Source organism: Cibotium barometz, chromosome 40 (assembly GCF_041138505.1).
Source record: "Cibotium barometz isolate CiBa-2024 chromosome 40, ASM4113850v1, whole genome shotgun sequence".
Lineage (NCBI taxonomy): Eukaryota > Viridiplantae > Streptophyta > Polypodiopsida > Cyatheales > Cibotiaceae > Cibotium > Cibotium barometz.
The window spans coordinates 9871026-9893960 of NC_141085.1; the positions used below are offsets into that span (position 1 = coordinate 9871026).

General features: G+C 45.9%; 1 protein-coding gene across 1 annotated transcript in view; it reads right to left on the reverse strand.

The window, feature by feature from the left end:
• The window catches only part of LOC147615174 (uncharacterized), a 46886-nt gene extending 28588 nt beyond the window's left edge, over window positions 1-18298 (reverse strand). The window contains exon 1 of the mRNA XM_086779198.1: window positions 18039-18298. The gene's annotated coding sequence lies outside the window, so the exon portion shown is untranslated. The remainder of the gene's footprint in view (window positions 1-18038) is intronic.
• Between the last annotated feature and the right edge of the window lie 4637 nt (window positions 18299-22935).

A 22935-nucleotide genomic window follows, 5' to 3' on the forward strand; every position in this document is an offset into this window, starting at 1 on the left:
CAGAGGCTCCTGCCAGCTTGTGGCATCCACCCACACCAAGGAAAAATGGGGAAAAATGGGAAAAAAATACGGGGAGTGAGGAAAAATGATAAAACACCTATACAGGGCGGGCACACCCACAAAACAGAGGCCCTGGTGTCTGATTAAGACAGGAGATGACTTCTAACAGACTTGGCATTGGCAAACATAGTGCTCCTTTGACTTAACTTCCGTCTAACAGAGTCCACATGTCCTGTCCTCTTTGGGTATTTGCTCAGCTGTAACCGATCTGGCACTCCAAAACACATTTTTAAATCAGATGAGAGATGAGGATGAGGATGTTTTTCAACACCAGATTTCCATGACCATCACAAGCTTGTAGAGCCAAGGAACTCCATATACAGCCAGCTGTACAGCATACACCTCTGCAGCAACCAGTCGAGCAAGCAATAGAGAGAGAGAAATAGCTGCTGTATGGCCAGTCCTTTGCAAGGGTGCTGTTGTACGGCCAGCTTCTGCAGCAGCTAGACGAGCAAGAGTAAAGAATCTACAACTGTTGTGCTGCTGTACAACCTGTCCTCTGCACCAACTAGGTGCGGAAGAAAAAGACAATCACACTGCTGTTGGCCAATAGGGACAGAACTGCACAGCAGCAGTACGGCCAGCTGTGGTGCAACCAGAAGGAGGAGACTCTACAATAGCTGTCGGCCAGCCTGAGGGCGACCAGCTAAAGCAAACCAGAACAGTAGCATTGACCTGCTGAGAGAGAGAGAGAGAGAGAGAGAGAGAGAGAGAGAGAGAACCGGCCTGTTTTCTGCAGATTAATGAGCATATGAGAGAGAGAGAGATCCCATCACTTGTGCATGAAACCAGTCCATAAGAGGCCTACTCCTCTATGTATAGCATAGGATTGAGGCATAAATATCAAAAGCACCCCTTTTTTTATGCTCACGATTCCCCAAATGTGGAGAGCAAGCCTGCAAGGACAGCCACCATGAATATATATAAAAGCATAAATAGTCCATGAGATATGGGTGCCTTTTTTTGTGTGTCCATAAGGATTAAAATTCTGGTCCACCCAATGTGTATGCTCTCAATTACAAAGCCCATAAAATGTCCACCCACTTAAATAAGTGTGAACAGATAGCCTTATAAATTATTCATAAGAGAAAAAGTCCTGCAACACACATCCGGTGTCTGAATCTCACGCAGAAACTTTCTGAGTACTCCTTTGGCAGTACTTTATCAAATCCTGGCTTTTTATAGGTGTTCATCACCTTGTGATTCTTGGAAATCCCCCGTTCTCATCTCTCCCCTCTGATGTCTGCAAACGTTGTTCTCCAACTGAAGAGATGACCAAATGGTGACATTCCCCCTTCTTATAAACAGTTGACTGCAATTGAGTAAAATTGCTCTTACATCAATAAGGCCGACCCGAAATAAATGGGTGAGACTAGGCGAGTCTCCATAGATCCATAATCGTTTCCCAATTTCCATGAAGTGGGCGACTCTACCAGTTACTCTCGTAGTTGGATATCCTTCCCTTACTGTAGAGGAAGAGTTGGGCTCAAGTCCAAAATCCAATATATTCATAATCCGGGCATTGAAGCTAACCATGTTCAAGAAGATACCATAAGTCTAGATCCGCGATTCGAAGTTAGATACGGGCACAAGAGCCAACCGTATCGAGAAACAAAATTTTGGCCAGCTAGTAACAGCCAGACACAGGCACAAGAGTCAACTATGTCCCAAATATCCATAAATTCATAAGTAGGTATGAGTACCTGCAAAAAGAATATATACAAAATACATAGCCACAAAACATCTTGCCATGCCATTGGACTGCAGAAGGGCATGACCCCTATGATCCATATGCATGCCCAAGCGTAACATGCTCCACATGTCCATCTCTTCACAGGTACCTTCACCTTGCACAAGTTGGGCCATAAATATCAAAGGCATCCTTTTTTTTAATGCCCATAATTCCCCAAACGTGGAGAGCAAGGACAGCCACCATAAATATCAAAGGCACCCTTTTTTTTAAATGCTCACAATTCCCCAAACATGGAGAGCAAGGACAGCCGCCATGAATATATATAAAAGCCAACGGCCGACGATGAGGTGTATGGTCCCGTAGGGTTTTCCCCAGCATGTAGAGGCTGGAAGGCCGAATTCTAGATCATCGGCAGTATAAAGAAAAAGAATAAGAGACCCGGTTTGGCTTGATGGAATTGATTCATGTATAAACTTTTTTTGTAAATCTTATCTTTGGCATTATTGTACTGTGAAAAAAAGGCTGCTTTAACAAACCTTGTGAAAAGGGCCTAAATTAAGGAACATGTTTATTTATGTCAAACAGTGTGGTAGGATTAATTAGAAAACAAATTGACGCGTGAGTAGGGTGGAAAGTGGGAGGATGGAATGCCCCGATGGCACCATCCTACGGACGTGTCACGTGCATCCTGCACTTGGATGCCACGTAGACATTTCTGTACAGAAGGTGCAGGACCTCGGATGGTGAACTGGTCCCATGTGAGCCCAGTCCGGGACGAGTCAGCCAGGGATCCATCTCAATCGTCCAAGGTCAGCAGGTGTGCACTGTCCTGCACATGAAGCAGTGCCAGTCCGCGCTGTGAGTCTCCCTCTGGAATGATGTCAGATGTTCTGTGTATCTGGTTTGCAACTGGATGCCAGGCCTCTGTAGGCATGTAGGTTTGCATGTAGAGATGGGGCCAGCCCATAGGGCTACCCCAGTGCGAAGATTTGCACTTGCACTCTTAGTGTGGGCATGGGGGAGGTGTAGAACCACCCCCAAGGGGCCAGGAGGGCCCAGGCTGTGCCCACCAGCCAAGGCATGGGCTGGAAGGGCTGTCGGCCAGCCCTAGGGCTGCTGGACAGGCAGCCTGGACAGGCAGCCGACTGGGTTTGAAACCCTACCCAGCAGGTCAGGCCAGGTGTAGGGGCAGTCCCACACCCATGTGCAGGGGTGCCCAGCCGCCTGATGCTGTCCCAGAAGGCTGCGCAGATTGGCCAGCATTTATTATAGTGTGAATTCAGTTTATTGGAAAATACCCAGTCGTGGAGCTTTCTGAAGCTGGCCGACTGGATGCAAGAGGGAGTATAAATACTCCAGCCTAGAATCCATGAATCCATCTCATAATTCACCAAGTGCTCCAAGCAAACAAGGGCCAGGACAGCCAAGAAGTTGCTAACGCAAAGGGGTGAAGGACTGAAGGTCAAGGGCAGGATTTCCAGCCAAGAAAAGGTCAAGTTTCTGTATTTGTTTTCAGATTTACATCATTCTAATAAAGCAAATACACCATCCGTGGTGGGGGCCCTACATAGGGTAATTGGGACCCAATACTGTGTCCTCTCCATCTCCCCCTTCTCTCTCTATTTTCTGCACATCGTCTTTCAGTTTGTGCGTTAATTCCGTCGCGAAAAGAGTGCTGATTTCTGAGTTTTGAAGTACCGATCCTTCTCCAAAGCTTCCGCATATTACAGTGGTATCAGAGCTCACTTCAAGGACAAAGATTCAGCAAAGAAAACCAGAATTTTTTTTTTTCGCTCGTGTGGTTGGTTTTTAGACACCGGTGGACTACCCCTTTCGGAGTGACTCCTGTCCCTCGAAGGACGGTTGGTTTTTAGCCTCCAGAAGCCTCCGGAAGTCTCCCACACAGATAGTGGATGGTCAGATTGCGTTCCGGAAAGGAATTGCATTTTCCCGCTATGGCGAGTTACAGCGACGAGAGAGAACCAGAACCATGGGACCAGAGTGCACCAGGCAGCCCGGCTAGGGCACCCGGCTTGAGTGTAACAGACATGTTCCAGCAGATGATGCGAGCCATCGCAGACCAGACAACCAAGTTGGATGAGCAGAAGGCGCGGATTTTGGCTCTGGAGGAGCGTTCTCGCTCTCCAGCGTCGCGTTTTTCATCTCCTCCTCCCTCTCCCTCCGTATCCCAGATACCAGATCCTCGTCACAGGGACCCTCTCGCGGGGTCACAGCCGCAGCCAAGCTCCTTGCTTGAGATGCAGATGCGTGCATTGGAGATTCGACAACGAGAAGACGACGCCATGCGACGAGTGGAACACGAGCGTTACCTCAGAGCTTTGGACGCCAGATTGACACCGGCGGCGCCCTCGAATCATTTTCCCGAGAAAATGAATTTCAGTAAGTATAATGGTAAACTCGATCCCACTACTCTTTATTCATGGTTACATCAATTTGAAGCTTACTTTGCCGCAGTTAGGAAAACAGATATTGACAAAGTGATCTTAGCTAATTGGTACTTGGAAGGTGAGGCCATTCCTTGGTGGACTCAGTGGGCTCATGCCCACACCAGAGCAGGTATGGCAGCTTATGTGTGGGACGAGTTCGTCCGCGACCTTAAGCAGCAGTTTCTACCGCCCCACTACCTTGAGCGACTCGAAGACGAGTTCAGGGGAGCGCGTCAGAACGCGCAACCAGTCCTTCAGTTTGCCAATAAAATTTCGACCTTGTGTCTGCAATTAGGCTTATCTGATTCGGACAAGAAAGGGCAGTTTTTGTATGAATGGAGCTAAGGTGTTCTCCAAACTAGATTTAAAGAGCGGGTACCACCAGGTTCGGATTGTTGAGGGAGACATCCCCAAGACAGCTTTCCGTACAGAACGGGCCCACTATGAATTTGTGGTTATGCCATTTGGATTGACGAACGCCCCAGCTACATTTAACCGCATGATGATGCGTATTTTCCGGGAGTTGATTGGAGTGTGTGTGTTCATATTTCTGGACGACATACTCATATTTTCAGCTACAGTTGAGCAGCATGACATTGATGTGGAGAAAGTCCTTAAGTTGCTGGAAAGCAACGTCAATGAAAAGAAGTCAAAATTTTATCTGTTCCAGGTACATTACTTGGGATATATAATCAGTGCTGAAGGCATTCGACTTGATCCGGCTAAAGTGGCCGAGATTGTTAACTGGGAAGTACCTCAGACCGCTTATGACATTAGATCATTTGTGGGTATATGCCAGGCATATTCCACCCACATTGACAAGTTTTCTGATCTCTCGGCAGATCTCACCGATCTGCTAAAGGGAGTGAAAACAAGAAGGCAAAAGATTCGAATGACTCCACGAGCGTTGGAGGCATTCCAGAACCTCAAGGTGGCTTTGTCAGAAGCGCCTTGTTTAGCCCTTGCCTCGTGGGACGAACCATTTCAAGTGATCACCGATGCGAGTAACATCGCAATTGGAGGTGTATTGCAACAGAATGGTCATCCAGTAGCTTACATGTCTCGTAAGTTACTGCCCGCCGAAAAGAACTACTTAGTCTACGATCGTGAACTCCTAGTAGTTATTCGGGCCTTGAAACATTGGAAACATTTCCTGTATGGCCGTGACTTCGAGGTCCGCACTGACCATCAGGCATTGCGCTGGATTCAAACGATGCCAAGTGCACAGTGGAGTGATCGACAACACCGCTGGAGTCAGATATTCCAGCAGTTCGGTGGCATGATTGAGTACCTTCCAGGAAAGGCCAATCCAGTGGTGGCCGATGCTTTAAGCAGGAAGGGACAAGTATCTGCGATTCAGACCACTAGACTTGACCTTGTTGGTACAGGACTAGAAGACATGAAGCACACGTACGCGGATTCCGAGGAATTCGGTACACAGTGGGAACAGGCACTGGATGCCACAGGACCATGCCATTTTCTGATACGCGATGGTTGGCTTTTCTACAAAGGCCGACTATGTGTCATGAAATCATTCCGGGCAGCTCTTCTCCATGATGCCCATGATGCCATTACAGGTGGTCATAGGGGCATGAATTCGACTCTGGAGAAATTAGAACGGCAATACTATTGGCCAAAGATGAGGCGTGATGTGTTTACATATGTACAACGCTGTGACATTTGTCAAAAGGTGAAAGCTCCTCGTGGAAAGAAGATAGGGTTGTTACAGCCTTTGCCGATTCCTGAGGGTCCTTTCCAGGATATTTCGATGGACTTTGTCACAAATCTGCCTCCCAGTCCGAGTAAGCGTAATACACAGTGTTTAACTATTGTTGACAGGTTCAGCAAATTTGTTATGCTTATTCCTTGCAGGGCCAATGTGACCGCCGAGGATGTTGCCCAGCTATTCATTCGGCATTGGTACCCGATTGGCGGGATTCCTAGGACCATAGTGTCAGACCGAGATGCCAAGTTTACCAGTCATTTTTGGAGGGCATTGTTTGATAATTTTGGTACTAAGTTGAATTTTTCCAGTGCATTCCACCCACAGACAGATGGCCAGACAGAGATTTACAACCAGTTGGCCTTTGATGTGCTGAAGTGTTATGTCCACGATCAGCAAGGTAAGTGGGAATCGTTTTTGCCTTTAGTTCAAGCTGTTTTGAATGACTCTTTTTCTTCAGCTATTGGCAGGACTCCATATGAGGCAGCGTTTGGAAGGCCTTTCCAGTCGTTGTTAACCAGGACTTCGTCTTCAGTACCGGAGGCGAACAGAGTGACGGAGTCTTACCAGGAGATCCTAGAGTCCGTTAAAGACAGATTGGCTAAAGCGCAAGAGGCCTACACCCGACAGGCCAATAAAGACCGAAGGGACATGAAGTTTTCGGAAGGGGATTGGATGTATCTTCGGATTATGAAGCAAAGATTGAAGCAGGTGGGCAAGCAATGCCCAAAGTTGTCTTTCAGGAGCTTCGGACCATTTCCCATCCGGAAAAAGATTAATGAGGTGTCTATGCAGTTAAAGCTACCTCCGAGTTGGACTATGCACGATGTATTTCATGTCAGTTGGTTAAAGCCATATGCAGGTCCACCCCCTTCAGAGGTCAAAGACGAAGCGGAACCAGACATTATTGATGAAGCAGAAGTAATGGTTCCAGAACAGATCCTTCTGCACCGTTTCAAGCATGGCTCAGGCCGAAGACTACGACAGTTCCTTACGAAGTTTCAAGACCGAGGAACTCATGAAGCGGTATGGCTCGACAAAGAATTTTTCGACGACTATCCGGCATTATTGACGGATTATTTGGAGGCTATGCAGCTTCTGTCAAGTTAAGCAGAAGGGGATGTCACGTGCATCCCGCACTTGGATGCCACGTAGACATTTCTGTACAGAAGGTGCAGGACCTGGGATGGTGAACTGGTCCCATGTGAGCCCAGTCCGGGATGAGTCAGCCAGGGATCCATCTCAATCGTCCAAGGTCAGGTGTGCACTGTCCTGCACATGAAGCAGTGCCAGTCCGCGCTGTGAGTCTCCCTCTGGAATGATGTCAAATGTTCTGTGTATCTGGTTTGCAACTGGAGATGGGGCCAGCCCATAGGGCTACCCCAGTGCGAAGATTTGCACTTGCACTCTTAGTGTGGGCATGGGGGAGGTGTAGAACCACCCCCAAGGGGCCAGGAGGGCCCAAGCTGTGCCCACCAGCCAAGGCATGGGCTGGAAGGGCTGTAGGCCAGTCCTAGGGCTGCTGGACAGGCAGCCGACTGGGTACCCAGCAGGTCAGGCCAGGTGTAGGGGCAGTCCCACACCCATGTGCAGGGGTGCCCAGCCGCCTGATGCTGTCCCAGAAGGCTGCGCAGATTGGCCAGCATTTATTATAGTGTGAATTCAGTTTATTGGAAAACACCCAGTCGTGGAGCTTTCTGAAGCTGGCCGACTGGATGCAAGAGGGAGTATAAATACTCCAGCCTAGAATCCATGAATCCATCTCATAATTCACCAAGTGCTCCAAGCAAACAAGGGCCAGGACAGCCAAGAAGTTGCTAACGCAAAGGGGTGAAGGACTGAAGGTCAAGGGCAGGATTTCCAGCCAAGAAAAGGTCAAGTTTCTGTATTTGTTTTCAGATTTACATCATTCTAATAAAGCAAATACACCATCCGTGGTGGGGGCCCTACAGAGGGTAATTGGGACCCAATACTGTGTCCTCTCCATCTCCCCCTTCTCTCTCTATTTTCTGCACATCGTCTTTCAGTTTGTGCGTTAATTCCGTCGCGAAAAGAGTGCTGATTTCTGAGTTTTGAAGTACCGATCCTTCTCCAAAGCTTCCGCATATTACAGGACGGGTGGACCCGATTAGTCGGGTAGCTTTCCAACATATTAAGTGAAAGCCCTACGCTAGATAAATAGGTTCTCAGCAATTCTATTCTAGAAGACTAGGCCAACGGCTGTGCCTTGCATGGATGAGGAAAAAAGCGTTGTCTCTAGGAATCAAGACTAGTAGTTGTCCAAATTATGATCAATTACCCTATGGGTGATTTGATTTTTAGAAGACCATGCTGCCCCTGTGGAATAGAACTAGGTCTTATCTATGAATCATATCCTTGAATCTCTGCATGGTGAAGGTGTCGATGAGTAGGAAATTTTCTCCAAGATAAGACTTAGTGGACTATCTTAAGTGTTTCCCCTATTTTGGAAGGGGAGAACCTTACAATTGGTATCAGAGCCGATCTTAGTTCCTAGGAATTATTTTTCAATGGTTAACTATCAAGGGATTAAAACAAGTGATTGTTTATCATATGAGGATGAATCAATCATCTTTACTGGCCATAGAAGTGATTTGAATATCCTCACATGTTAGCTCTCAATTACAAAGCCCATAAAATGTCCACCCACTTAAATAAGTGTGAACAGATAGCCTTATAAATTGGTCCTGCAACACACACATCCGGTGTCTAAATCTCACACAGGAAACCTTTGAGTAATCCTCTAGCAGTCCTTTAGGTGTTTATCACCCTGTGATTCTTGGAAATCCCCCGTTCTCATCTCTCCACTCTGATGTCCGGTGTCCACCAGACGGTGGTCTACAACTAAAGAGGACCAAATGGTGACGTTAGCTTTGCGAGTCTCTATTCTCAGTCATGGGATGATACCCTAAGCTAGCCAATGGCTATCCTCGTAGCATGGGACATGAAGGCATCAAGATAACTTGGTCTCTGTATGAAACCATCTGTTGTGAATCTCAAGAAATGATCTTTGTAGTACTGCATCTTGGTAGGCAATGGGCCGATTGGTGTGATCCATGTGTTACGTGTGTATAGCCCTAGCAGATCGTACCGGATCCACGGTTCTTGTCCTCATATGTAAGCCTGATTTATGGGGAATCTGGACCATACTAAAATGGAGGGAGCCGGTCCATTTGTAATCCATGTGCTTGAAACCAAGTGAGTATTGTGCCATACCAAGATGAATGCTCTCCTTCGTGCTGTTGTGATGACTGTTGTGCAAGTCGGGGGAGTGGCAGTGGATCCATCTCTCACCCTGTGTATATAAGTGATTGTGGAACAGGGTCCCCATCAACATAGGAGCCGCAACAAACTTTGCCTGGATGATGGCTTGTTGCATATCATCCGTCATGGCATCATGATTTGAGGACACTCTATGCGCTGCCCATATGTCGGGGATAAATCTGGTGCCCAAAAGGGAACAATTGCATACATAAGTGCCGGGGTGACTACGTAGTACGTCAAAAAGCCAATGTCACATGCACTCTGCACTCAGTGCATGGTGACAAGATGGCTCATCATCAGAAGTCTAGCAGTTGTACAATTTTAGAACCCAATAGGATGATAATTGTCGTACGCCCGTGACCCCATTGTACATCCTCAATCCAGGATAAGTCAGGCACGATCTACGTAGGTCATTCCTCAGCCTTAGTGGGTCAGTCAGTCAGTCAAGTCCCTTAACCCACTTGGAGAGAATCATTCATGCATGTAGAGTCAGTAGAAGCCTTAGGGTTTGCATCAGATCGCACTCTGCATCCTGCATAATATGCATTCATATGCCTGTGCATCATTTAGAACATCCCAGAAGTCTTAGGGAATTTACTAGGATTTATCTGGTATTTTTTCCATATTTAATAGTATTTATTTAGCATTATTTGCATTATTGGGCATTTATAAATATAAACTTTATTAAATGACCAACCTCCAGTTAGTATAAATAGGCTTGCATAGGGCCTATTTTCTCATTCAGTCTTCATTGTGCTAAGAGCTCTCCTCCTCAGCCCTAGGAGCATCCTCGCCTTCAGCCCTAGACTAATCCAGCCCTTGGAGCTCATAAGCTTGCTTCTCCAGCCCCTTGAGAACCCCTTGCTTCAGTCAACCCTAGGGGCCTGCTATCAGCCTCAAATCAGCCTTGATTCAGTCCACTACAGTCTCTAATTCAGCATACTGTCAAGCCTCAGTTCAACGCCAGCAATCAGCCTGCAGCCAACCTGTGTTTTCTGTCCAGCAGCAGTACATTCATGCGTTTCAGTCCAGCAGCAGAGTACCTCTACGTTTCTGTCCAGCAGCCTCAGAACCTCTGCGTTTCAGTTCATCAGCATCCCTACAGGTCTGCGTTTCTGTCCACAGCAATTCTCAGCCCTGAATCATCAGTTTACATCAGTATCCAGCCTTCTGTGCATCATCCATACATGCAGCAGCCATATCTGGTGAAGGTAACACAGCATTCATAAGTGTTTTCAGCATTCTAACATACTGTAGAACAGTCCACCTTCTTCTTCTCTCAGCCTCACGTGTGCAGCCCTTCCTCATGCCCTTGGGAAGAGTGCATAGGCTCGAGATCAGGTCATCGAGGTGTTTCTGCAGCATTGTACAGATCGGCCACTCTCCGATCCTCTGAGATCTTGCGTTTGGCTTATCTACACTCCACAGTCATTCTCTCTAAAGAAATAAAGCAAATACTATCTCGTTATCGGGATAGGGGGCCCTTCAGTGGGTAATTCGGGACCCAATCTGGTGTACAGTTCTCATATCTCTCTCTCTCAACTCTTTAAAGTTTGAAGTATTAAAGTGGATTGCTAAACTCACGAAACTCAGGATACAGAAGACGGTGTGAGCATTTGTGTGACAGGATCTTCCAATACAAAGACTTCCGATGCATATCACATTGGTATCAGATTCAGATTGTCCACACACACTGTATCCTAGCGTGGGGGCATCCTTGGATGGTTAGATTGCATTCCGGCACGACCACCGACTTCAGCATCATGTCTACAGGAGAGAGTACTCATCAGCCGGAAGACGTCTCCCCCGAAGGAGACCTTGTTCTTCCGCCTACAGCAGACACCATAGCTCTTCTTAGAGCTCAGAACCAGCTACTCATGGAGCGTCTCCAACTCTTGGAGGCAGCAGTAGCACGTCCTTCTACACCTCCAGGAGCACCCGACTACATCTCCCTCTTCTTTCAGATGGAACAACAAAGGAGAGAGGACGAGCCCCGAAGGAGAAGAGAAAAAGAAGAAAGACGGGACTATGAGGAAGCCCAACGCAGGATCGACGAAGACCGGCGTCAGGCTGAACTCGCCGCTCGGGAACACGAACGTGAGCTTGATCGAGAACGTATGTTACTCGAACACCAACGGGAAAAGGAGGCCATACACTTGAGGTATCAGCAGCTCTCCTCAGTCTCCCCAGTCATAGGTGTCACCAGCCAGCAGCCCGCAGCAGCATCAACCACCATCATTCGCAGTCAACCAAATTTCAGTAAGTATGATGGTAAGTGTGATCATTCATCAGTTAATCAATTTGTTCATCAGTTTAATGCTCATTTTCCATTAGCTAGGATCACAGACCCACAAGACAAAGTCCACTTAGCGGCTCCCCATCTCACTGGTGAGGCAGTTACTTGGTGGCAGCATTGGTCTATTATTCATACAGACCAGGCCACAGGTGTCACAGCCTTTGACTGGGACATCTTTGTCCATGACCTGAAGACCAGATTTCTCCCGCCCCAGTACATGACTGGTCTGAAAGACGAGTTCTATGGACTCAGACAGAACGGATCCGCAGTGCTTCAGTTTTCCGGTAAGGTTATTACTTTAGCACATCAGTTAGGGTTATCTGAGCAGGCTAAGATGGAGCAATTCATTCGTGGATTGGACTCTACCATTCGGTTCACAGTTCGTAACTTTGAACCAAGTACATATGACCGGGCTCTGACTCTCACTCAGAATGAAGAAATGAAGATGAACGGAGGCAAGCCCAAGCAGTCATCTCAGTCCAATACCAAACCCCAACAGGGGAAGGGTAATTCGTCTTCTAAAGACACTAAGAGAGACAACAGTCCTAGCTCTAGTTCAGGGGGTAAGGAATCCAAGCCTAAGAAGACCCCTGAGGAAAAGGCTCAAGCAGGCATCACTGGAGGCTATCTTCCTCCCGAGGAGCAAAGACAGTATCAGTCAGAAAATAGATGTTTTTTCTGTCATACCATTGGGCATGGTAAGGAGGATTGTCCAAAAAGACAAGCGGAGCAAGCCTCCAAAGAGCCTTCTGCCACAGTTGCCGCAGTATCCCCCGCTCCTCCAGACCTGCCTGCCACCACCAATGTGGTTCAGATCTTACCTTCTACGCCATCTCTCCCCAGTTGGCTACCAACATGAGCTGTACCTTAGTGCCCTATCATTTGGAGGTAGACGGGTTTACACCTGGTCTCCGCACCCACATCTCTCAGAAGGCACAACAGTTTTCTTTTCAAGTTCAAAAGGCCTCATTCCAGCGAGATTTCATTCTCTCCTCTTTTGGGGTGTGACATGATCTTAGGAATCCAGTGGTTTCGTCAGTATGAATCTATACCCAATTGGGGGCAGGACACCTTTATCATCTCTAAAGGTTTTCCTGAGCCTGTCATGATTCGGGGGGATAGGAGCATTCTTGGCGTTCCTATGATTTGTCATCTCCAGGCCCTACGAGCTATGCGCAAGGGAGCAGTAGAAGGAGCATTGATTTATGCTCAGATAGCTTCTATCTCATCGATAACCACTGTCTCATCTTCTAAAGTCCCTCAGTTAGCAGATCTCCTTTCTCATTCAGACATTTTTAAGGATGATCTCCTACCCAGTATCCCACAGTTAGCAGAACCTCCTAGCAAGTTTCCCTCTTGTCTTTCCAAGATTTTCAAGGGCAAGCTAGAACAGCAGTCAGTTCTCAAACATTTGAAACATGTTCCTTATGGACACATTTTCACAGTCACCACAGACCACCAAGCACTTAAGTGGCTCCCGACGATGCCAAGTGCCCAGTGGAGTGCTCAGCACACTAGACAGGGTCAGCTCTTCCAACAAGCTGGAGGAATGATTAAGTACATCCCTGGTCAGCAGATGTTCTTAGTAGAAAGACCAGCATCCCGACCAGTCATCAGGAGTCTACCATTCTCAACATTTCTGGAAAAGACTTAGAAGATCAGTATGTCGATTCCGCAGAGTTTGGTACTCAACCCAGTTTGGCCCTCAATTTTGAGCCTGGCCATCATTCAGTTCACAGACAAGCATGTAAGTTTAGACGAGATATCCACTTCAAGGAAGGGGATTGGGTCTCTCGGTGCATCATGAAACAAAGATTGAAACAAGTGGGCAAACGTTGTCCCAAGCTTTCATTCCGTAGTTTTGGCCCTTTTCCAATAGTTAAGAAGTTAAGTGATGTCTCCATGAAATTAAAGTTGCCTGCCAGTTGGACAATGCATGATGTTTTCCATGTTTCTTGGCTAAAACCATATGTTGGTCCAGAAGTGTTTGATGTTTCAGATGAACAGCAGCCAGACGTGGTAGACGAGACAGAAGTGATTGAGCCTGAGCAGATCCTTCTTCATCGATGGAAGCATGGTTCCGGTCGACGGATTCGTCAGTTCTATACGAAATTCCGAGATCGAGGCACCCACGAAGCCGTATGGCTCGACGAGGAGTTCTTCCAGGAGTACCCCCAGTTATTGGCGGACTACTTGGAAGCCATGAACCTGCTGCCAAGCTAATCAGGAGGGAATGTCACATGCACTCTGCACTCAGTGCATGGTGACAAGATGGCTCATCATCAAAAGTGCAGCAGTTGTACTGTTTTAGAACCCAATAGGATGATAATTGTCGTACGCCGTGACCCCATTGTACATCCTCAGTCCAGGATAAGTCAGGCACGAGCTACGTAGGTCATTCCTCAGCCTTAGTGGGTCAGTCAGTCAGTCAAGTCCCTTAACCCACTTGGAGAGAATCATTCATGCATGTAGAGTCAGTAGAAGCCTTAGGGTTTGCATCAGAAAGCACTATACATCCTGCATAATATGCATTTATATGCCTGTGCACCCAGAAGTCTTAGGGAATTTACTAGGATTTATCTGGTATTTTTTCCATATTTAATAGTATTTATTTAGCATTATTTGCATTATTGGGCATTTATAAATATAAACTTTATTAAATGACCAACCTCCAGTTAGTATAAATAGGCTTGCATAGGGCCTATTTTCTCATTCAGTCTTCATTGTGCTAAGAGCTCTCCTCCTCAGCCCTAGGAGCATCCTTGCCTTCAGCCCTAGACTAATCCAGCCCTTGGAGCTCATAAGCTTGCTTCTCCAGCCCCTTGAGAACCCCTTGCTTCAGTCAACCCTAGGCGCCTGCTATCAGCCTCAAATCAGCCTTGATTCAGTCCACTACAGTCTCTAATTCAGCATACTGTCAAGCCTCAGTTCAACGCCAGCAATCAGCCTGCAGCCAACCTGTGTTTTCTGTCCAGCAGCAGTACATTCATGCGTTTCAGTCCAGCAGCAGAGTACCTCTACGTTTCTGTCCAACAGCCTCAGAACCTCTGCGTTTCAGTTCATCAGCATCCCTACAGGTCTGCGTTTCTGTCCACAGCAATTCTCAGCCCTGAATCATCAGTTTACATCAGTATCCAGCCTTCTGTGCATCATCCATACATGCAGCAGCCATATCTGGTGAAGGTAACACAGCATTCATAAGTGTTTTCAGCATTCTAACATACTGTAGAACAGTCCACCTTCTTCTTCTCTCAGCCTCACGTGTGCAGCCCTTCCTCATGCCCTTGGGAAGAGTGCATAGGCTCGAGATCAGGTCATCGAGGTGTTTCTACAGCAGTGTACAGATCGGCCACTCTCCGATCCTCTGAGATCTTGCGTTTGGCTTATCTACACTCCACAGTCATTCTCTCTAAAGAAATAAAGCAAATACTATCTCGTTATCGGGATAGGGGGCCCTTCAGTGGGTAATTCGGGACCCAATCTGGTGTACAGTTCTCATATCTCTCTCTCTCAACTCTTTAAAGTTTGAAGTATTAAAGTGGATTGCTAAACTCACGAAACTCAAGATACAGAAGACGGTGTGAGCATTTGTGTGCCAGGATCTTCCAATACAAAGACTTTCGCTACACATCACAGCCAAGCCTTCATCCTCGGCTCTTGAAAATGCACCTGGAAACACTGTGTCACCATTTGGCCGCGCAAGTGGTCTTCCCCTATTTTGTGCTAAAGTATGGGAGGCCAAGGAGCTTCGTGTCACCGGTATTGAGGCCAGGACTCGCGTCACCTACGGGAGGCTAGGCCTCATGTCACCCGTAGTGTAGCCAGGACGTGGAATCCATTGTCAGTTTAGACTTCCCATTCAGCCAGTTCCGTGCTCTGGAAGACCTACTATTTATAGGTTCCAAGAATGGGATATATATCCATTGCATAATGCACGTGCACGCATTTCTGCTTGCTTGAAATTGATTTTGCGTGACTTGTTTTTGTGTGACTGCCTGCTATGACGTGCCCATTTCACGGGTAGGAACAACCGTGCGAATGCCCCGTCTTCTGATTGAGTTTGTGGCATGTGAACAGGTGGTAAGTATCATTTCTAATCTTATTTATATTTGCAAAGGTTTTATGACCTTACGAGTTCACACTCACTTTAAATACCCTCACCTCCTTTCTCATCCACATGAGGCCATTTAATGGCTTGGGCAGTGCCCACCCTATACTTAAGGGCACTGCCACGTGGCAAGATGGGATTGGACCCCTTCCACCTCCTCGACAGCAACTTTACTCCATGACTCTCTCTCTCTCTCTCTCTCTCTCTCTCTCTCTCTCTCTCTCTCTCTCACACACACACACACACATTTTTTATCAGACATTTTGGGGGCTAGCGAATATCTCCCTGGCTCTCTACCTGAAAATCGATTAGCTTGAGTGTGTCCGCCTACTGTACCTGCTGTCTGTGGGCACCCACTGCACCTACTGTCCCTGCTGTGTACATATTGTAGCTGCCTTTTGTACCTTCTATGCCTTGTGTTCTTGTTGCTGTGGGCACCTACTGTACCTGCTGTAGCTGCCTTCTGCACCTATTGTACCTGCTGTGGGCACCTTCTATACCTAATGTACTTGTTGTACCTGACTGTACTTGCAAGCACAAGCTGAATCTCTAACTGTACCTACAAGTACAAGCTGAAATCCTAACTATACTTGCAAGTACATGTTGAAACCTTAACTGTACCGGCAAGTAACTGTACGTGCAAGTACAAATTGAAACCATAATTATAACTGAAAGTACAAGCTGAAAACCCTACTGTACCTGCAAGTACATACTGAATACCATCCTACATCTTCTATACCAGATATACGTGCTGTGAATCGGCACCAAGTGTACCTGTTTGAGTAGCTATTGACACCGTGTACCAGTAGGTGTTTGTATACTCGTACCAGGGAAGCTTGAACCACAGTCTCTATGAGGGTGTGAGCCAGGCTCTAGTACGAGAGCGCATGTTTGTGCGTGGTCTCGGAACTACAGTCTTGCGTTCACTTCGCTCTAGGTGTATGAGACTAGTGGCCAAGCTATTTAGACTCATTTGACGAGTTCGTCATCCACAAACTATTCCAATACACTGCTATTTGGGTAACTTGTCTCCATACTTGCATTGCATTGGATTATTGGGCTGGCAAGCCCTTGGTAGTTTGTACAGATTTAAATACTCCAATAATGTACTTCAGTATTGAGGGGAGTGTTGGCCCGTTCGTGGCCCCACCAGTGATGTACTGTGCAGTGCTCGTCTCTTTTGAAAATTATCTTGTGCAATGATATATCATTCAATTGTTACGTGCAATGTGGCTTTTACATATTAAGTGTGACGTGTGTATTGTTCACGACATGGTGCCCAAGACGTTCACACCTAGCCGGTATAGTTTCAGTGGTATTAGAGCACGGATATTTCCTTCTTCTCAGTGGGAAAATAGTTGATTAGGCATTGGGCTCCGTGTGGACAGCCGTCGAACACTATGGACAGCCATGCACAAAGTGGTCAAGGGGCTAGTTCACATGGCCAAGCAAGTGGTACTCATGCTTCTAAAGCTTTGTGCAATAAGCATATGCATGCACGTTATATAGAGGAGCAAATACATGTGAGGCAGCCTTCTCAGGTAAAGAAAAGATACAAGAGGATGACCCAAATGTATTGTAAGCAGAGATTGAGCATGTCAAATGGTAGTTGTATGCCAAGGAGGAAGAAGAGCTCAAGATGCTCTATGATAACCCGCAAGTTCACAAGCTTATAAGGCCGAGTCTATGATGGCACACAATATGGATTCTATGGTGAAGGAATTGGGTATGAATCCCCGAGAGGTAGCCCTCCACTACTGTAACTTGGTTGAACACAATGCTAATCAATACACTTAAATACACTAAGATTTGATGGACACTCGCTCAACTACAAGAAGTAAATTTGCTGAATTGACAAGAGACACACAATGAGCCGGAACGGCTGACCCCTCCCTCAAATAAAGTATATTCTCAATCCACACCACTACAAGGATTTAGCCCAAGAATTTTAGAAGGATTTAGCCTTTCGTTTTTCTCGATCCATACTTATCAAGAGTAGCCTATATCACATGTGCTTGGCTGCAACACCTTGCCATGTACAAGCATATTACTACAGAAACAATATAAGGTGCCAATGGCCTTCAAGGCCCATCTGCATGGTTCCAGACTGAACCTTGTGTTTCTCGAGCAGTATGGAAACTCAAAATACATGTGAGAAGACACAAAAACTTATCACACTCATCTGCATGGTCAAGTACTCATTTTATTCCACATTGCACAATGCTTAACTAACAGTAGAAGTGCCTCAATTTGCCAAATCAATACTCAACCAAAGTTCCTGGATATAGTGCAGGAAAAGATACAAAATGAGAGAGAATATTAAAAAACTGAGCATTACTCGGCATCTCTAACATGATAAAATAACACGGGCACGCACACGCACACAGAGAGCAATGTACGCTACGAGTGCGGTTGAAGGGGATGTGTACCTGGTAGATTTGACTCCCTCTCCGCTTCTTCGCTGGATCCGCCACTGCAAACTTTGTGTTGGAAGGAGCAAACAAACGCAGCGTTGTCGTCCTCCGCTGTCCTCCTTTTATTGATTTCAGAGAAAGAGAGGAGATTTTCACCTCCCGCAAGGGAAAAATAATAATCAAACTTAGCCTTAGTGCCACAAAAGAGGGGCAATGGGAAAGGGGGATGAAAATTAAAAAAGGCCCAAGTTGAAGGTGGTAGAACAAGAGATAGGCGAGAGTCACGAGTTGATATCATTGCATGCTAAGTAGGAGTGGGAACGTGGCCGGCCTTTTCACTCGCGTAGGAGTAGTGGGGTGCGTGGGCGATGTACGTCGTAGGTAGACATGGAAGCAGAATGGATGCAAGACGACTGGGAGCTGGGGGAGCAAGGGGCCCAAAGCTGGGCCGACTGGAATGCAGAAGATAACGAAGAGATGAAACAGGCTTGTGATGAAGATGATGAGACTCAAGAGAAGAAAAGGGCTCATCCAAATTGGGTAGCAAGTAGACTACGCCCTAGTACCTCTTATGTGCATTTGTCTATATCCAAGGTATGTACTAAGGTCTCTCTGCGGACCTGGTAAGGAAGCAAGTGAATTTGTTCTCATTCTGTAGCATTATAATGTTCTGCTCTGGTAGACCCCCCTCTAAGGCTAAACTCGACAGATGGCTTCAAGAAGAAGTTTTGTATGAAAAGTTGGTTCTCCAAAGTTTTTATCTTGGGAAAGGGTTTTTTAATGTCCTTTTCTCTAAAGGACAAGCTGTCTCTTACTTGTTCTCCAAAGCTCCTATGTTCATGGGCCGTAAATTAGTGCATGTTGTACCATTTGATCCTCTCTTTAATGTAAACAAAAGCCTGAAAGAGGCATGTCTTGTGTGAGTCGAGTTGGTAGGCCTTCCTCAATGGCTTCAACCAACTCTTGGTGATTTGGCGAAATCATAAGGACCACCTCTATTCATTCCTAAAGAAGGCGATTCTAGCCGACAAGCGAATAATGTTTGCGTATACTAGAATACTAGGATTAAAACCCCGATATCCATGAAGATGGACCTTGGGGATTTGGGGATATTTGAATTAGCCTTAAAAGTTTGGCCCTTTCCCTGATCTTGGTCATATAGCCAGATTCTGTGGTAACCAACCCTAAGGAAAATTGAGTGAAGAGAGAAAGGAAGCCATGGACTCAGGGGGGGAGAAGAAATTAGATAGCTCAGAGGTTGTAGTCAATAAGGGCAAAGAAGATAAGGGAAGTGTTCTTGTATATAAGGGGGTTGGACTAAGGTTACAAAAAAAACCATAGGTAATTCTAGCGTAAGGGCTGCCAAGGATGAAGGTAGAAAGCCACAGATTAAACTCCCTGATAAGGGGAAGGACCCTATCAATACTGTTGAGAGATGTAATCATGGTGTTGTGTGTATGTGGGAAAGCACCCTAAAGGTGCAAGATATTGTGGCAAAATAAGAATGCCACATGTAATATTGTATGGTGTGTGAGTGTAGTGGAAAAGGGAGTGCCACATGGATGATGATGTGTAAAGTGGGATAAGGCTAGAGAGCCTATATCATTGTATGGTTCATTTGAGATATGCAATAGAACTTGTGTTGAGTGTGCAATCTCTCTCTCTCTCTCTTATGGAGTTTTTAGTGTGGTTTAATCCACCTTAGGTTTTATGCTTAATCTTGTGTCTATCACCATGATCAATCCCATATTAGGATTGTCAACATGGTATCAGAGCTAGGATGGGCTCTTGGTCATGGTTGGTGAATACTTATGTATAGCTTCTTAGTTATGAGTTCTTTGATTAAGCATTATTTTCATTTTATTATTAAAAAAACTTAGCACACTCATTGTCATTAGTATTGCATTTAGAGAGCGATTATCTCATGGAGATTATGGTGCTGCCATGGAAGTGCTGAAAATGGAGATTTCAGCAAAGATAAAGTCTTGGAAGCCGTCTCATCATCAAGGAAGGTGCAAATTGCAATTACAACATTGAAGGTTAGTTTGTGTATTATATTGCCTCAATATTTTGGTGTTTGAGCATGGAAGAATGCTCTATGAAAGGGTTGTTATGTGATGGGATCATGAATCTTATGGTTCTTTACATTGGGCAAAGAGGTTGAAGGTGCACATACTTGTTCAAGTGGTGGACATGTGGTTATGGGCTGATTTGCAGTCCATGTTGGAGCTTGTCAAGAAAATGGCATGGCTCGTAGTTTGCTCAATGAAGGAGAGCGAAGAAGGGGATGGAAACCTTGGCAGTTTTCACATGTTTTGCACCTTGGTTTCATGGTAATGAAATCTTAAAAAGAAGAAGCATCCTTGAAGGCTCAGCATGCAAAGAGGAGAGCATGCAAGGTTATGGAGCTCTTTTAGGAGCTCAAGGTGGCCATGGATTTGGCTAGAAATTCATGTGTTTGGATACCTCAAAGGGAGGCAATGCAACAAAGAGAAAGGCTCTTGTGAAGCCTTATCCATGAAAGGACTAATGAGAATGCAACCAAGTTTTCTTGTGAAGGCAGGTAAAGCGTGGATAAGCTCAATAGAAGAGCTTGTGCCCTTGGAAGGAAGAGAAAGAAGTGCAACCAGGTTCTAGTAGAGCTGTGGTAGCCATTATGAATGGTTTTGGAAACCCAAAGAAGAAGGTCAAGAGCAGCAGTTCATGAGATATTGCTTGGTGGTTGCAGAAGAAGAAGAGGCCGTCGGCTTTAAAGACGGTTCCAAGACCTGAGAAGAAGCCAAAGAGACTGCAGGCTTAAACATGGTGGCCATGGTTGCTTGTTCTAAAGCTATAGCTCTATAGTTACAGGAATGCACGAATGCGTTAGATAGCTGAGGGCTCACATTCGCTCACAGTAAAAGGAATTAAGGAAGCAAATAGTTCACTTCGATCCGTAGCAAGCTCATAATGTAGCTGGAGAAGGTGAAACCATCATGGGAAAATGAATCCGAGAAGGAAAACAAAAGTGTAGCTATAGAAAACACACAGAGAGAGAACAAGAGGAGTGCAGACACATCACATGTGATGATTGGCGAAGGGGGCATGACCTCCTTCTGATGGTGATTGTACAAAATGAGGAGAGAAAGATCAGAAGAGCGAGCAGTAGCTATGGTGAGCACAGAGGTGCTATAGGCCATGGAAGCTGAGCACGAAGGTGAAGCACAGAGGTGCTATAGGCCATGGAAGCTGAGCACGAAGGTGAAGCGTGAAGAGGAAGACCATGGTGTATCTTATAATAAAGGATAGCAGATGGAATCGTTTGTTGAAGACAAAGGAAAGATGGAGTCTTGTCCTTGGATACAAAGTGACACGCAATAGAGCATCTGCCAACAATAGAAAATAAGCCTTGGCGCCGCCCGCCGACGACCAGGAGAGACATATTTTTAGCAACGCATTCAAGGGGTGCAACTTTTAAAAATTATTATGTTAAAAAAAATCATTTCTTGATAAGGTCTTAAGGGTCTATTCACACACCTACTTCACAAGCCTTCAAAAGCATGAAAGTGTTCACACACGCATGGGTCCGTTCCCATATTTGGCCAAAAGGCATTGTATTTTTTTCACCCATGATTATGAGATTGGTAACCGTACCCGAGCTTAAAGCTCAAAACGAGATATGTATTTTTTTGTTCTCACCCATTGGTATGAGGGTTGCCCTACCCGAGCTCACCTAGAAGCTCAAAATGGTTGTTGTGATGTGTGCATGAGCGATGCACGTGTGAGGTGCATGCGCATGGGTTGGTTCCCACCCGAACTTCTATGTTCAAATCGGACTCAGTGGTTCCGCTGTGAGCGAGTTGGCTCAAAATGGACTTGGTGTCTAAGATGGTAGACACGCGCACACATGATTGGTTGATGGACACTCCAATGTATCATTAAGGGGGAGTGTTGAGAGGTAGCGATTACATTTGTGCAATGCTACATTGATATGGGTGATGGATGATGGGTGAGTTGTGGAACACCTCGATTAAGAGGGGGTGTTGAGAGATGTAATCATGGTGTTGTGTGTATATGGGAAAGCACCCTAAAGGTGCAAGATATTGTGGAGAATGCCACATGTAATATTGTATGGTGTGTGAGTGTTGACCAAAAGAGTGGAAAAGGGAGTGCCACATGGATGATGATGTGTAAAGTGGGATAAGGCTAGAAAGCCTATATCATTGTATGGTTCATTTGAGATATGCAATAGAACTTGTGTTGAGTGTAGGATCATAAGCCCTATTAGAGACTTTCTCTGGAGGAATAGAACCAATGGCAAAAGAGTAGTTGTCTGGTTAGCCTGGGACAAATTAAGCCTACCTAAATTAGATGGAGGCTTGGGGATTTTGCATCTTCCTACACATGCATCTGCCAGGATTTCTATCCTTCTTCCCAAACGTTTATCTCAGGAGGAAATATAGGCTAGAATGCTTAGAGAGGTGGTTTAGGACTTAACTGGAGAAACAAGTTATTTTCTTTTGCCCTTCTCAAGATCACAAACTCCCCATTGTGTAGCTTCTTATGTGGCAAATGGAAGGAAGTGTTGATTGTGTCACAATGGGATGCCACTGGCAACTCTTTCCTTAACCTAGGGATATGGCGGTCCCACAATTTAAACCCTCCTCTGGCTCTTTTAAATGTTACTATCGCCAAAAATTGAATAACAAGGGCTTGAGAAGACTTGCAGATTGTTGGGATTGGTTTCAAGCAAGTTGGAAACAGCTTGATCAGTTAGTCACAGAATTTGGGCTACAGTCCAGAGAAAGACTTTTGGTTAATTAGGTGTTGGTAGAAATTCATAAAGTCTGGGTTTCTATTGCATTTGATGATTCTTGTTGGCTTAAAGATTGGAGGTGGTTCAATGGGGTGAAGCTGGACAAAGGGTTAGCCA